We start from the raw sequence: 13,504 nt of genomic DNA on the forward strand, positions 1-13,504 counted from the left end.
TATATATATACTTTCAGCAGCGTAAAATATTAATTTTGTTACAATTGGCACCTCAATCATTAATAATATTCACTAATACATTTATTGGATACATTTTATTTATAATATGACTAGGAAATATATGGTTTCTTACTTCTGCCAAGGTTACATATCAAAAATGTTTTACTGAAATCAGTTCTATGAAATATACATATATTTAGCAGTATAGGACAATTAACAAACAATATAATTTAAAACAAGGAGAGATTGTGCCAGGTGGGGTAAGAATAGACTACATAGAATAAGTTTGTTATCAAAGCTAGTAGTTTTACCTTTTACCGCGTTGTAGTGGCAGGTTGATTTGAATCAACATGTGTTATAAAACTCCTCTAATACAATGTTTGTGATACTCTGGAACATTTTTACCTACTACCTGTTTTATTACTTCGTTGTCGTTTAATGAAGAGTTCGTTTTTATAAATTTATAACTTTTTTTTTTTAGTAGTGTGGTTTCATTACTGTACTTTCTATTCTCTTCTTCTCGTATTATTAAAAGAATATTGCAACCAAAACATTTACTGCATGTTTTGAGAACTTGCCACCCTTTTTGGTTATCTTATGATCCCCAACATTTTTTTTAATTAAGAATTTATTGACAAAACGCTAGAGTTGCTAGAATTGTAGTAATAATTCTTCCGTTTAATTTTTTAAAATAATAAATAACTATTTATAAAAAATGTTTTAATAAAGTAACATGTCAGAAACATGTTGTTATTTAACATTACATTGTTATTTAATGTTGTAGCTATGATCGGTGTGTTTAAAGACCTATTCTCAGGCACTAGATCGTTATGTTTCTCTTCCATACCGTTCTCTTCCTTTCACATAAAATATTGTACAGCATAACTTAATGTTTGTATTCTCACTTTCCTTTCCGTTTACATACCGTTTCCATATCTTAATTTACATTCTATAATATTTTATGTAAACACTATGAAAGGGAAAGGTAGCGTATAGGATGAATTAGTGTGTCAGAATAAGTTGGTAAATAAATAAATAACAATAAAATATTAACCACATAATTTAGATGATCATGATAAAGTTCTAACAATTACAAAACGCTTATTATTAAAAGTAAATCCTTAAATTTACAAATACTTCTATATTCTTGAAGAAAAATTTAATGTAATAAGTGTTATACACTTTATTTACTGATTTCATTTATCTAAAGATATTTCTTCAGAACTTTTTATACATAAGCAAAATAAGATAACAAAAGATCTAGAAAACTTCTAGACGAATACATAAAGATAATAAATCCATTTTCTACAAAAAGTTTCTATTTTTTCTTAAGAATATATTGGATATTTTTCGTTATGTGTTAACTTTAAAGATTTTTAAAGTATTCAGCGAAATGTATTTAAAGGCACCACGAAACGAGGTGAGATTCTGAGAGTTATTTGTTTAAATATAATTTATTTATTTGCTAACATGTTTGGATTAATTTATGAAACGTATTCCCTATTTATGAAATTAAAAACATAAAATGTGTATTCCATTCTAATCTAAATTCATCAAAATATTTTAATATATAAAGAAATGATAGTTTTAAAAAAATCTTAATATTGTAGGATCACTCTTTATTCTATGATATCCCTAAAGACATTTCCCTTCATATTTTAAAAATATTTAAAGGTAATATTTAAGACAAAATCTCGTACATCTTCGTAACAAAAAATAGGAACCTTTTAGTAATAATTAGAATAATTCTATTAGATGAATTTGTAGTTTTATTTATGCTTTCGATACTCTATGTTAATTTTTATTACTAATAAATATGCTAAAGAGGTATTTTTAAACAAACCAAACAAAGAGTTAAAGACAGTTAATGTAATGTTTAAATCCTAATCCTTTACTAAAAAAAGATCGGAATATTTTAAAATTTTGTATCATTTATGACAAAAAATAAGAACATAAACATCATCTTGTTTATGTCAACTTTTGAGGTTTATTATTTTATTTAATTTCATTATTTAACAACGTATTTAGATACGTAAAGATAGACAGGAATACATATTTCAACGTTTTAGTTAGGAGCAGAAAAAATTTAATTAATTTTAAGTTGATACAATCCTACCCTTGGAATGGTGTATGAAAACTTTCTTAAATTGCTGCCATGTCACATTAACGAAGAAAGTAAAAATAAAACAGTATAAATATTATTTAATTGTTATGACATGAATGTAAAATAAATGTGTATTTTTTTATTTTAAATAAAAAATTAATTGTCTTAAAATATTAAAATTAATTTCTTCCGACAGAAAATATTTAGGAAATTATGACTTAATAGATTTGAAATCATAATTTTATACTAATCCCTTCTTTTTTTAATTTAACCCACAGGATGATTAATCAATAGATTTGACAGTTAGAATATAAAAATAGGAAGATTTCCATCAGAATGTCATGAGGGTCTTGAACCACCGATTAATAGCTCACCATTACACGTTTCCTGATTCAACCTTCATTAAAAAAGGAAAAAAACATTTAAGAATAAAAAATCTTGCACATCTCACACCAACATTTCAAAAGGAGACATCTACAGGAGAATTAAAAAAAAGATATAACTTAGAAATTGATATGATTTTTTGTTTAATGTAATTGGAATCTAGTTCCTTGACAAGTGTTATATTCAAATTTCGAGTCATTATTCTGCAATGTAACAAATACGAACACTAGAAAGCCCGAAAGGTCATTCATTGCCTAAGCAATCTCACAGCTGTTAGAGCAATCCTTCAGTGGGCTGAGAACAAATTGGCAGAACGACATTAATATGGAGAATGTTCCAGTTTCAGAAAGGACTTCGTGAGTTCATTTGAATAAATGAATAACGTGAAACGTCGGAAATGGCAAACGGACCTTAGTTAGGACCTTACAATACATATATATAAGTAGTAGGTAGGTGCTAAGGAATAGGAATAGGGGGTTGATCATAGATTCCTGGGCTTCACACAGCTTATTTCAGAGCTAACAAGGCCTCTAGAGGAGATGGTAGTGGAGACTGGCCAATCCCATGCAAGCCACCAACCACCAGTGACAAATAGTCGACCCCTAATTGGTCTCTCCTTATAGGACCTTATTTATCGAACTCTTGTCCCTGGCTAGCCACTGTTATCCCCAACAGGAACAAACTGTTTCGCACCTGGCTTAGCACGGAATTCCCTGTAGGATTTTCTTGTAGTTTACTGCTGTAGAACTCATAGTTTACTACGATCCATAGAATTCTAAACTAATTTCAAACTAAAATGTAGTTAGGACCATAAAAGTAGACCCTTGTATAAATCCAATATTATTTATGTTAAATGCAAATCTACACACACACGGATTAAACTTACTAACAGTCACAGTGATAACTGCATCACAAAAATGGCAAGCGTTAAGAAACAGAAAAATAAAATATCAATATTTTTATTGTTTTAAAGACCTAACTATAATTAATTTTATTACTCATCACCTATAAATTATAGTTAATTATTATTGTATTTTGCAATCTCTTGAAGATAAATAAATAATAAAAAATAAAAATGGTAATCGTTACACACCTTTGTATACAGCTCTGCTCTTTAACAAATAAAGATATTCATCTATTTATAAAATATATATAAACAAACAGCGATCACCTCAATATAAATGAGACTTGTGAAGTTAAAGACTTAGTAGTTAGAATAGATCCGCTTTTAGGCCTACATTGAAAAAAAAAATCGTTCTTTAAATGGTTAAAAAATATTTCTAAAACATAAAAAAAAATATAGGTAACTATTTTATATAAAAGTACAAATTTTATTTTATTTTTTCATTTATTTATTGAAATTTACAACTTTATTACTTAAATATACAACCAGTAAATAGGATGTTATATTACGCCCTTACGGAGATTCTACTTATTGGTCTTAAGGCCTTCCTTTTTCCATTTCATTAGATTTTCATTAGATTCATTAGGAATTTCCTTATAGGCGCCTCGGAGATAATTAGGATTACAAGAGGAAGCAAGGTTGGAAACCAATGGGTTCCAGTTGTTATGGAGTTTGATATTTAAGTATGGAAATCTGATTAAAGCAAGATCGGTTACACATTGAACATTGAGGTCTTTAAGGATGACTTTATTTATAACAAAGTAAGAATCTTAGAGGATTTTAGGAAGGATTGTAGATTTTATGGTTTTAGTTGAGCCCCAAATCTCAAGTTCTTAATTCTAGTAATTTTGTTGTTATTTGAAAATTTAAACCGTTCGGCCAATGTTACTTTAAAATCTCATATATTTTCCAATATATATTTTTTTCATAATATTCATCATTTTTCAACTTTCATTGATAATATATTACTTTCTCGTTTTGAATAAATCAATTTTCACTCTCCATTGTTTCTTCAAATTGCAGAGAAATAACTTTATAATTAATGACACGAACTGATTTAATATCGCTCAAGTACTTTTTTTTGGACGAGACTCTCATAATCTCGTTGATGAGGTTTTAAACGATAATAAATCACGAGTTCAAAGGAGGCGATAAATCATATCATAAGGGGAATAAATAACTGCTGTAGAAATAAGGAGTGAGAAGATTTCATAAGCGATATAACTCGATTTATTAGAAAGGGATATTAATAGTATCGTGGATGTGTGCCTGTTCGTTACTTATTGAACCACAAAAAATTGAGATCTTTCACCTAAGCGATATTTTAACTACAAATGGAGACGATTATCTAAATAGCAATTCATTGGAGTTTTGATTAATAATAATTTAAAGTTGCTTCATAAATAATTGAGCAGTCTGGAGCAATTAGGTGGTAGCTCCAATCCTCAAAATTTAACAATGAACAGAATGAATAGATGACGTTATTAACAATATTCTAGGAAAAATAAACAGAACGGTGTTATACTCGTACAAACAGTAAATCAGAAACTAACTCAAAACAATTTTATGAATGATGAATTTTCAAAACATACTAACAGAATTAGAAGGCTTATCTATAATACAATTACATGATTTTCTGGCAATATAAAATATATTTTATGTTTAAGATAAATTCATAAATAAAGTCCAGAAAACAGGATATTGACGACCACAGAATCTACGACCGATTATTTTCTTCAATTAGTTTAAATCTAAATTAAATTTTAAATGTAATCATATAAATCAAGCAATATTCCTCGTTAATTTAAAATAAAACCTAACTCTTCCTCCATAACAAATCCCCCACTGATTATTCCTTTCATCAGCTTAGTAGGATGGAAAGAGGAACCGCAATTATTAGTTTAACAACTCCACGGTTATCCTAAATCCCCCGGAATATCCAGCAATTTTCAAAACTGGATAACTTAATACTTAAAGCTTGAACCCTAAACACTGGTTTCCATCAAGCGCTTCCCAAGTCACGCAGGGAGTTAATGGGAATCTGTAGGCGGTTTATACTTCGCAAAATAATTGACAACTTCGTGTTCCGTCAAGATCACACATCCCAACAAGAAGACAAGTAATTACTGAGTCGCAAACATGTATAAACATGAATTAATTTGAACTAAATAAAGCGTCAAATGTTTCTTTCTTATATATAAGTTACCTATAGAATTTTATCTTACTCCTCATAATATAAACTAGCTCAAATTCAACTCTTTTGCGCGAATTTTTAAGGTGGGTAGATAAATGTATTTATATGCTTATATTACAACCCATGGAGCCAATCATAATTAAGGTTAATAAATTAGTTTATTAATAATTTAAGATATTGTTAAAATACCATATATCGATTTTAATTTTTATGACAAACGTGTAAACTGAAAATAAATTAATACATACATAGGTATACAATATAATACTTCCTATTACAATGGTATTGTACTAATATTAATAAAAAAAAAAATAATAGTGAGAAGTTTGTTGACCGAGGATAATAGAAAGTGGTGGGGAGTTCAGTGAAGAACACTGATTAGTAAAAACCTATTTATTAGTGTCAAGTTTTGTTGTGTTCAAATATTGTGTTGATACTCATGAATAATTAAAGCATTATAAGAAGATAAAGGCTGTACGGGAAGATTAATATTAAAATTAAGAGAAAACAACAAATAATAAACTATATTTGAAAATCTGCTTTGTAAATATATGTACAAAATGAAAATTTTAAAAATAAAGATAATGTTCCCTATGTAACCGATCTAGCCCGAACCAGATATCACTCCTTCCATTACAAACTCCCTAACCACTCAAACCCTCTAGTTTCTAACCTTACATCCTCTTCCATTTCTGACAATCCTCCAAGGCGCCTGAAAAGAAGATGGCCACGAGACCTGCTAATGTAAAAGGTCATTAGAGTGCTACCAATGGGTAGTTGCTCTACACGCCTGTAACACTCCATTTTAACTAAGATCAAATTTACTGAATGTATTATATAATATACAGTTGTAAATTTCAATGAAGATATTAAAAAAAATAAAGTAATGAAACAAGTGGGAGATAAAACGTAAATATAGGTAAGTAAATATGTAAATAGAATCAATAAAATAAAAATATAAAGTTATATTATGCAAAATAAACCAAGAAATATGAATATTTATGTTTTTTTTCCGCACCCTGCTGTGGAAAAACAAATAATAATTATGTACAATAAAATGGGATTGTTATAATGCTTCCTTCTTTAACCCCAAGGTATTCTAAGGGGTATATTTAATGTCCACTGTATGTGGAGTGTCGCAGGCGTCAATGCGCGTTAGTAATATGGTGAATGTTTATGTAAGATCAAAGAAGTAATTATATGTGGTGAACATAACTAATAACGTGGGCAAGGAGAAATTAGAAAAGAATAGAGAAATAGAAGGGTGTAAAAGAAAGATGAGAAAAAATAGAATAAAATCTAAACAATGAACTTGCTTGAAACAGATGGAAAATCCAAGTAGTGGCGCATACGGTGACATACTCTAAATTTTAATATTATTCTTCTTATACAGCCTTTATCTGCTTATAATACTTCTTATTTTCTAATAATTCTATATATCCTTTTATTGATTGGTCGTAATCTTGTTTTTTGTTCTAAGCCGTGAAGAAGGCTATAAATTCTGGCCGAAACATTGGCACTAATAAACAAGTTTTTACTTATTTCCGTTCTTAACTGTCGCAACCACAACCATCTTCTCCTCACATGTATTATCCACGGTCAACAATCTTCTTATAATTATCTTTTATTATTATTATCATTAATTGTAGTATACCATTGTACAAGAAGGTATTATATTGTATGTATTGATTTATTAATAATTAATTTGATATAAAATAAAATAATACTGTTGAAGCTATCAAAATTAATCCTTATTCATACTTTTGAATAAAAAAACACACTTATGCAATTATATGATTATTTTGAAACTAATTAGTTATAACTGTGGATTCGAAAAATTCTATAAGCAAGTAAAACAAATTCAAGTGTTTATGAGTATTAAGTTTTAAAACACTCTACAACAATAAATCATCCGTAGCAGCATGAATATAAGTATGAAGGTATATTTTTCTATGTGTCTCTAGAAATGAACAAGGAATTCTTAACGGTAGCAAAGTAAGATTCCTACAAACCAGTGCAAATTTCTTTTATATACCCTTTGCAATCCTAGCCCTTTGTCATCAGTTTTTCTGAGCCCGTATCCATGCTAGTTCTCTTTCTGATATTATTTCAGTCTTTAAGTTTTTTATTTTTTCTAAGTGTGCAATAAACTACTTTTAAAAATTCTTTATAGTCTTCACTACCATAAGTTATACATACGGATTGGTTTCTATGGACCCGATATCACTAAAAGTTCTTTTTCTATAAGCAGTTATAATTACAAAAAATAAAAAATAAAAATCGATGGAATACTTTTGGGACGCTACTCGCCCATTTCTTCATCTTTTTTTTTAAATGGATTTCTGATTATATATACAATTTCAAATTGGTTATCTTTATTATATATTTTTCAAGGTTTGGAAGTAAAGTCTATGATTTGAGAATAAAATCTACCAGAGGTAACCGTTTTTCAATCATGCTAGATAAGATAAATACTTTGGAATATAATGAAGAGAAAGTAGAGGAGGAAATTTGATCAAATTAGTAATGATGTTCATTTTCATAATAATACCCAAGTTTCCTATTAATTTGGGCCAGAACGAGAGAAGCCGAATCGATTTAAAAGTGGGCTCAAAGAAAAATACATTAATGAATTCATAAGTTGTGTACTTCGTTCTTTTATCAGATTGGTCTGATAAAATCAATAAGAGATCAACTAGAAACCAAACTGGATATTATTTTTGAAATATCATCAAAATTAGACAGTCTATTAACCCCTAACACTAATTTGATAAACAGATTTTTTTTCATTTCTCTCATAAAGCGAAAAAGAAATATTTGGATACATTTTTTTCGTCGATTACTATTTATTATTATTTTATGAAACCTTATGGTATAAAAACTATTAGTGATTTTCAATAGAAAGTTCTTTAGGGTTAAGGAATTTGGTTAATATTTATTTGAATCAATAAAGTTTGGGTATGTTAGACTCCATTTTACCTATCAGTTGTGTCTGTGAATCGCACCAGTTTATTTTTTATTTTTACTATGCTTCTATCCAGTTTTATTATTTTATATAATTTTATTGTAACATACTTTTTTAAATTTTCACTAAGCAGATTTTAATTTGTTTGTTCTTATCGACTATACTTTACGACTCTAAAGCACATCAATTATTATTCTAAAAGAAAACTCCCTGAAATAAAAAAATAATTTATTATTATATCAATATGCCCTGACCAAGATAGGGAACATAACTTTGTATTAAAGCATTAACCAATCGCAATAAGAGAATATAAACGAAGCGAGAAGCCGTGAAGAGAACAGTTTTAAAAGAAGGAAGGAACCTTTGAGATGGCTCAATCTGATGGTGAACTCAACCAACCCCATCTGAGGGTTCTATCCTTGTATATACAACACAACCCCTTCCTTCCCTTTCTGTCTGATTAGTCTGGTCTCGGCAGATTGTACAATCCGAATCTTAGGTTTTGATTAAATTAAATAAGTCCGTACTAAAATGCCATTTGGAATAAAAAAAAAACTTATCAACTAAACTTAAAAAATAAAGATATAGATAATGATATACTTGATGGATGGGATTAGTACCAAGATAGGAAATATATATATATATATATATATACATTTTTTTTAATGTCTTTCTCTTTTGCTACCTTTCTTGGAACTTAAGAAACGCCAGCTGAACAGTAAATTTTCTCAGCAACACTAAGCTCCTTCAACCATCGTAAATCAATCGACGAATGTGAGCATTCAAGTATTGTACAATAAATATAAAAACCTCTACAAATATGAACAGAAAATATTTTCACACGGTACTGAAACGGGTCACTGGAACTATTTTCACTTCTCCAGGTATGGGCAAATTCCAAAGCACTGTGCCATATCAGTTTCGAAAATATTTATCTTGAATCACTACATCTGCAAAAGGGATCTATAGACCTATTACACTGAAGTATTACATAATGCGTAACCGATTAAGATCTCAAGTGCTTATTCTAGAGTTTGAAATTGTGGTTTATCTGGAGGTAGCTATCTTTTCCAACCAGATTGGATATCCCAATTCCTTCCAAGGAAGGCCGAACACGAAGCTGCATTAACTTAGATGGCGTTTTACATATTAAAAAAGCGGACTAAATTCTACTACTTAGTTTTACTTGGAAAAAAGAGCTCAACATCACCTAAGATCATACTTTTTGTACCTATAATTTTTGTTTAAAAAATAGATTAAAAATAATATGATTGTGCCATTAGTGTTATTAAAACGATAAGCAAACAATTCAATTTCAAAACTACTTATCAATTTATAATTATCTAATCGGATCTTATCATAAATTTTAATCGCATTGACTTACTATCCTCGCACAAAAGTGGGTACCACATTCAAATAAAATATAGCCTATCCATCCTCCTTTAAAAAATTATTTGCAATATTTTTTTGTTTTCTTTTTGTTACTAATCCACATTTTATGTATATTTCTAAACATACTTTAAAAAAATTGTTGATTTTTTTCTGAAATCCTAGAAAAGACAATACTTATATGTACTTCTACACTCCCAACTCAATTTACGTACAAATTGTAAATGCGATAAAAGGGACGAAAAAATGGTGGAGTGGGATAAAATAAGTTGAGATTTTAAAAATGCACGTACGTAATAAATAAAATTACTTTAAGTTTTTAACTTTCATACGCTACTTAGATGAGCTGTTGTGGTTCACAAAACCCTAAAATCAACGTGATTTTGACTGAAATGTCTCCCTCACTTACTTTAATGGTACCATTCCGTTAAAAAAAAACGGCCTACAATTAAAATTCATATTATTTTCACCAAAAAGGAGCCGTTGGAGATGCATAATATAGCGAGAAAAAAATAAATTGATATGTATATATTTTCAAAACATTTTTCTAGGTGTTAGATACTCCACTAGTGTCCTTCTAAACAAATCGTTATCCGTTATTTTCGAGAGAATACGACTATAATAATATAGCACTATAATTGTAAAAAAAAAAATATGATGTATTGATTAAACAAAGAGAACTTAGTAAAGAGGTTTTCCCTATGTTAGTTGCTAACATTTAATCAGAAATTTCACATTCAATTTCGCTTCCTTAATGCCAATCCAAGTCTTTGTTAAACATTATCTATTTCCTTGCGCCATTTCATTTTCTGAATGTAAATTATAGAGCGCATATGCGACATGGTTGCAGAGATACCTACCTGCACCTATGTAGAGCATATACATATTGTAATGAAAGGCCCAGTAATATCTTGTGGCACACGTTTGATAATTCTAGCCCGATCCACTCTTTATTATATCATAATTTCTTAAATAAAAAATAAAAATATTATTGAGGGAAAATTACAATTTAATCTCCAGATCAATATCTTTATTTAAAGGAATATTTTGCCACTTAATCTAAAGTTATAGGATAGATTCTCATATTCCCAACTTAAAGTAAACAATTTAAAAAATATATATTTTAATAATCATAATTAAATTTTAAAATTTTATATTAGGTATAATTCAATAAATGGATACGTTTAAATACCTTATTTAAGTCCTCAAAGTAATGATATTAAGTGAAACCAACTTCACATAACGATCATATTTTGTAATAAATAAATTTTCTTTTTTTTGCTTTATTAAATTGTTTAATGCTTTTATTAGGGTATTTTGCATCATTCTAAATTTATTTAGGATATACAACTTTAATAAGAATAATTTTTAAGGTCGAGATATTTCTGTAACATTGGAGGGATCGTCAAGCTACCCAATATAACCAATCAAGTCTACCACAAAATATTATATTTTTGCAAACCCTGAAATTCAAATGGCCTCTGAATTCATAATCGAATCATCTTTTTATCAATATCATAACAAAAAACATTCTATTTTCTTGAAAATAAATTTGTTAAATTAAGAAATAGTACCACAGTACCTTTGCCTTTTTGAAAACCACGCTGATTTCTATCAATAACTTCATATTTTCCCAGAAAAATGTTTAAATGGTTGGTTATATATTTTTTTTTATAATTTTATTTATCGATGATAAAATTGAGATAGGTCTGTAATTGTCTAAATGTTTTTACTGCCTTATTTATGGATTGGTCTGATAATTGAGACTACAGACCATTTCTGTTCGTACGTCCGGGTATGTTCCTGATTTTATTATAGAATTTTATTGTCGATTGCGAGGAGTTAAGTAGTTTGAGTAAATAATTAAGTCACGGGTTCTTATACCATTGAATCCAGCAGATTTTTTTTCATTCAGAGTATAAAATAAGTGGTTTTACATCTTGCTCTGTGCCATAAGGTATGTCGAAGGAGGGTAGATTGGAAGGCATTTTAGGAATGGATTGAGGAAATAATTTCTTGTCACATTTGTGTGAAATTGCCGTAATGCTTGATACAAAATATTCCGATAATTTCATTGGTAATCCGGTTCTTTTAAATTACAGTTCTCATCAGAGAGAACACGTTAGTTTAAGCATCTTATACTATCGTAAAGCAGATGTGAAGAGAAAATTCAGTTCATACTTTGTTTGCTCCTGTGAAATCATCTCATATTCAGAAATTGCAAAAATGAAGTAAGAGCACACTAAACATAAAGTTTTATTCGAAAAACATTATTAAATTCCGACTTGCAACATACCAGCAAAGATTTCTTAAAGTTCCAGTTCTTACATGTACTGATAACATCGAACTCCTTGCATTCATAAGATACCAGACATTAGTATTTTTTAGTGGTATAATATAATTTATAAAATATTCATCGCCTCTAAAGAATGTGTATTAGATAATTTGTCGACCATAAACGGTTACTTATTAACACTGGCACTCTAACTCTAGGCCCAATAGAGAAGCCCTTCCTTACAGCAGATGTTAAACAGACTGAGAACACCGTTTTACAAATACCGCAACAAAACGAGTTGAATTTCAAAATAAGAACGTAAATAAGCAGGGAAAATATTATATAGGTCAGCGTAGGTGAAAATTAAACTTACCTAAGTAATATATAATAATATAAGTCCATCAAAGAATAACCAAAGGCTACATCAAAATATATAATAACTACATATTTTCTTCGTTACTACAACACAGAATTGTAAGAGAAGAGATGCATTTTCATGCTATGGCTTGGTTAAAGTAGAAAAGGGATGTGGTAATAAAATATCCTGTTTAAAAGCATTTTTTTTCCTTTTAACTGAAGTCCAAGAGCCTTTTGTGCATAAAGATTTTTTTTTTCTGACCTCCTAGAAAAATTAAAACAACAAATTAAATATATACAAAGAGAAATAAATGTATATACTCATGTAAATAATATATCTTGGATTGCCAGTGTGGCATTATAAGATAAGCTGCCGGGTCCACTGAAGGCGGTGTCAACGATGATGGCAGAAATTTAAAATGGCATGAATCTGCCGTGAGCGTACTAGGAATAGGGAAGCATAAAGATTACCAAGATCTTAGTAAAATATTAAAGTGTATACATATGTATTCAATGGTAATATTCTGTAATGAGTCTAAGATAGTTCGTTAAGTAGTTCTAAAATAATTATATATTTGCTCAAGAGAAAATTCAAGTTAATCTCTGTTGTTGTTTTTGTTTTTTATTTCATTCATTTAAAAAATTACATCTAATTGGTCGGACCATAAGACATCTATCGGTCGTTGCCAAAATAACACATAAAAATGATAAACAGAAGTGAAATGAAAATATTACAGTTTTGACTATTAGGACGTTCTGGGAGAGGTTTTTTTTTTATTTTATTTTATTTTTTTTATTTTTTACTTATTTATTTTATTTATTTTTTATTTTAGTATGTATGAGATCATTCATCAATATTACCTATTGCCCACAACTGTGTGGCAGATTGTAATATCTATCAATAAATAAAAAAAAAATATCATGATTAAAAA

The sequence above is a fragment of the Halyomorpha halys genome, unplaced genomic scaffold (genome assembly GCF_000696795.3).
Source record: "Halyomorpha halys isolate HHAL.00 unplaced genomic scaffold, Hhal_1.1 Scaffold456.1, whole genome shotgun sequence".
NCBI lineage: Eukaryota > Metazoa > Arthropoda > Insecta > Hemiptera > Pentatomidae > Halyomorpha > Halyomorpha halys.